The sequence below is a fragment of the Rhinopithecus bieti genome, unplaced genomic scaffold, assembly GCF_001698545.2.
Source record: "Rhinopithecus bieti isolate Rb0 unplaced genomic scaffold, ASM169854v2 scaffold_1295, whole genome shotgun sequence".
Classification (NCBI taxonomy): Eukaryota; Metazoa; Chordata; class Mammalia; order Primates; family Cercopithecidae; genus Rhinopithecus; species Rhinopithecus bieti.
Window position 1 is genome coordinate 7002711 of NW_016803880.1, and position 5074 is coordinate 7007784.

The window sequence follows — 5074 nt, forward strand, 5'->3', positions numbered from 1 at the left end:
TTATTATTATTATTATTATTTTTGAGATGGAGTCTTGCAGTGTTGCCCAGGCTGGAGTGTAACAGTGTGGTCTCGGCTCACTGCAAGCTCTGCCTCCCAGGTTCACATGATTCTCCTGCCTTAGTCTCCTGAGTAACTGAGATTACAGGCACACATACCTGGCTAATTTTTTGTATTTTTAGTAGAGATGGGATTTCACTATGTTGGCCAGACTGGTCTTGAACTCCTGACCTCATGATCCACGTGCCTCAGCCTCCCAAAGTGCTAGGATTACAGGTGTGAGCCACTGCACCTGGCCAAATTAATTTCTTAATTAAAGTTGATAAATGCACACAAAGTAAAAACTCATTAATTTAAAAAATTCAGGTTAATCACTTATGAGTCAAATATCTACTGAACATCTAGTGTAAAGTGAAGAGTGCAGATCTTAGGGATAAAAAGATAAGTCAAGAATAATCCCTATTATTAAGGAGCTTACAGACTAGTGGTACAGATATATTTGAAAATTAGCAAGTTATAATAGTATCAGAATCTCAATAGAATAATTTAGTAAATAAGCACTCAGTCAATGCTACTTAACAATGTGGAGTTTTTACTGTTTGCAATCTTTTCTAGTATAAGATATAATTTTATCTTGAGTAATGCATAATGAGATTTTGGCCTACACTTACTTCTTTTATGATACAAAATCAAGACACCTTTTAAAATAGAGATTTTCAGTGTTTATTTATTTATTATTCATGACTACTGTTCTACTGGAGCAGTCCAACAGACATTGGTTACAAGGGGATTCTAAACAGACTTGAGTGAATCACATGCTAGTTGAAAAAGCAGGACTATGTGATAGAGTGTCCATTTGTGGTTCTAGGTAAATAAGGCATGTCTGTATCTGGTTAGATAATAACAAAACACTTTTTTTATAAGAATGTCACAGCTGATTTTGTTATTAACAAAATTACCACCACTGCAATGTAATGTTTTAAATTCTGCTGTGTTCCATATAGGTTTATAAAATGTGCCCTGTCTTTACAGTTGAAACAGGGACACCAACATTAAAATGTATTTTAAAATGAGCATGTAGCAGGTTATCATTAATATTACATAAGGACCAAATTTTATTTTAAAAAGGCCAATGAACTTAGGAATTCTGGAATCAGATGATGCATTAATGTTCATGTCATTCACTGTTTGAGTTTATTACATCTATAATAGTAGTGATCAGATATATATTCATGCCTTCAAAAGGCTAAATTTATGTGTATTTATATACAATATTATTGTTCATTATATTTCTAATAATCTTGGAAAAAACAACTATTTACTTAGAGCCTGAAACTAATTTTACAAATATAGATACATGCTATTTATTAGCAATTAGCAGAGTGTCAGTGTCTAGTGTGCAGTCATATATTTGTATGCTTTTCATATATTTTTCTATGTATTTACATATATATTTTTTGAGGCAGAGTCTCACTCTGTCTCCCAGGCTGGAGCACAGTGGCGTGATCTCAGCTAACTGCAACCTCCGCCTCCTGGGTTCAAGCGATTCTCCTGTCTCAGCTTCTCAAGTAGCTGGGACTACAGGCACAGGCCACTGTGCCCAGCTAATGTTTTGTATTTTTAGTAGAGCTGGAGTTTCACTGTGTTGGCCAGGCTGGTCTCAAACTCCTGACCTCATGATTTGCCCACCTCAGCCTCCCAAAGTGCTGGGATTACAGGTGTGAGCCACTGTGCCTGACCTATTTACATATAAATATTATATATATACACACACACACAAACATACACACACACATATATATATGTGTACTTATGTTGATGTGTATATGCAGGTGCAGTAATTAGTAATTCAACTGCTTTGCCTATGATTTTCTTTTAAAACATATACTTCTGAAATTTATGCATAATCCCAGTTGATTTCAAAATATGTTTCATATGAATTTCTCCAAAATCCTTTTTCTGTCTTTTCCTATAACTTCACGTAGCCTGTAGACATTGTGTTCATCTAGACAACTGTGTTCATCAAACCTGTCTTCTAAAGTCTGGACTGCTACCATAATCCTTTCCCATTACCTGTTCTTCTTTGGGAAGTGGTATTGTTACCCCCCAAAAACAGGGTTCATTCACCTGGTAAGTAACGAATGACTCTTCACGAGGATGCAAGTTTTGCTCAAGAAGGGTGTTATTGCTAGGCAAGGAAGGAGAAAACTAGAAGTATTCTTCAGAGCAGTATCTGCCTTAGAGTAAGTGACAGGAGGGCTTTATGAGGTGATGGAGAGGGGAGAGGGTACCCTATCACATGTTGAGAAGGAGACCTTGCTGCCCAAAAGCGGTGAGTCACTTTGCCCGCACATAGGTGGCATATTATGGTAATGAAATGATATCTCCTCTTGGGGGCGGAGACTTTAGTACAGGAATAAGGAAAGTTCACTCGAGTTCATCTATAAGTTGCTGGAGTCTGCCAGGAGCTTAGGTGGCCAACTTAGGTGACTGCATTCTACACAAGATTTAGGAAGAAACAGGCTAGAGGGCAAGAGGCTATAAAACAGGCTGATTGCTCAAGTTGATTAAAATCCTATAATCCCTAGAGAACTTCCCTGTCTGTTTACAGTATCTGTTTCTTGTCTCCTTATTTAATTGTGGGAAATAATTTTCCTGAATTTCAGGTTAATAATTTTCATATAGTTTTTGATGATCAAAATTTTACCTTTTATAATAGCAACATAATCTCCACCATTAACTATATATAAATGTTTATGCTTAATCTCTTAAGAGATTAAATAAAGTGAGGTCCTCGTATCGACTTAATTAGCTGGAATTTCAGTCTCCATCTTCTATTGCACAGAAAAGTTAGAAATTATTTTCTGAAACTACATAACAATATAATTATTTACATAAGTATATGCACATATGTATATGTATTAGTCTGTTCTCACGCTGCTATGAAGGAATACCTGAGACTAGGTAATTTACACAGAAAAAGAGGTTTAATGGACTCACAGTTCCACATGGCTGGGGAGGCCTCACAATTTTATAAACTGTCCTTTGTAAAACCATCAGATCCAATGAGACTTATTTACTATCACGAGAACAGCACAGGAAAAACCCGATCTTATGATGTAATTACATCCCACTGGGTCCCTCCCATGACACGTGGGGATTATGGGAGCTAAATTTCAAGAAAAGATTTGGGTGGGGACATAGCCAAACCATATCAGTATATTTAATATATGTGAACTTGTGGTAGGCAGAATAATGCCTAACATCCAGAAAGTTCACATCTTAATCACAAAACCTGTAAATACATTACAATACATGGCAAAATGAGGACCCCAGAGGTGACTAATGTTGTAGATCCTAATATGAGGAGATCATTCTGAATTATCTACGGGGCCCAGAGTAATTACATGAGGCTTTCAAAATGGAAGAAGAAAAATGGGAACATCAGAGAGATGCAAAAGAAGAGACAGAAAATATCTAACAATGTGAAAAAGGCTTGGCTTACCACTCCTGGCTTTGAAGTTCAAGAAAGCAATAAACCAAGGAAGGTAGGTGGCCCCTGACAGCCAGCAAGGAAACAGGGACATATAACCCCAAGAAACCAAATGCTCTCACCAATCTGAATGTCGTTACAAAGAACTGAATTACTTACTAGAGCCTCCAGAAAGAAACATAGCCTGCCTATACCTTGATCTTGGTCAAGTAAGACCTGTTTCAGACTTCTGACCTATGGAACTGTGAGACAACTTTATGTTAAGTTGGTGGTAATAGAAAACAAATACAGAGTTGAGTAATCTGTATTACAACAGTGGTTTATTACATAGTTTTTCATTTTGAATAAAATGTCACTTGATTCATTTTCCAAAAAGAATTATTTAAAACTTTTGAGTCAAGTAATAACAATGATGCATACTGATAGAATTACTGATACATCTATGTATGAGTTATCTACAAATATTTAGAGTCTGGTTTATTTAGTTTCCTTTTAATACGCTTTAATTTTTAGGGTTGTTTCAGGTTCAAAGCAAAATTGAGCAGAAGATATAAAAGGTTTCGCACACATTTCCACGCCCACATACGCATAACTCCCCCATTGTCAATATCTCCCACCAGGGTGATATATATAGTAAAACTGATGAGTGTACATTGACACATCATAATCAATTAAAGTCCAACAAAGATATCTTGGTATTATGCATCCTATGGGTTTGGGCAAATATATAAAGCCATGTATGCACCGTTATAATATTTTCAGAATAGTTTAGCTGCCCTAAAACCTCCCTGTGCCCTGCCTATTTACCCCTCCCTCTTCCTTAAATTTTACCATCCATCTTTGAAACAAAATGTTCTTATAGACATGGAATCTTTCCACACTTTGATCTTCAACTCCCTAGCCACTATAAGTGTGATAAATACAATTACGTTGTTTAAAAATTGTCCCATCTAAGATACTTTGCTAAGCAGCCAAAAGAGATCAAGATAGCAAGTGAGCAAGTGAATATCTCTTTTAGTATTTCTGTGATGTCCAAGTTATACGAGTGAGTTGAGGGAATCCCAAAATACCTAGATAAGAAAAGAAGAAAAAAGGGCATAACTTGCATGAAAATATACATCCACTTTTAACATGCAGTGTGTAGATAAAATTTCTAAGCAAATAGGCTGAATGTTTAAGAAAAAATTAATATTATTGTTTTAATGTTCATACTGTCTGAAAGATACACAGAAAGTCAATTTAGGCAATTCTCCTGAGACAAATGTTTATTGTATTATTGTCATAGATCTTTATAATTATAGTTGCATGGGATCCTTACTACCATTCGGTCACGTTAACTGGTCATTACAGTGTTATAAAAACTTGAAATGGCTAAAACAATTGTGGTGACACAAAGCAATCTGACGACATCACAATCTCTTGGATACTTTAAAATCAATATATATAAGCATTTAATTATATGTATAATTAATTACATTATTTAATTAATTACATTATTTATATGTATACATATAATTTTATGTATTTATATGTATTTATATGTATACATATAATTATGTATATTTATATATACATAATTAT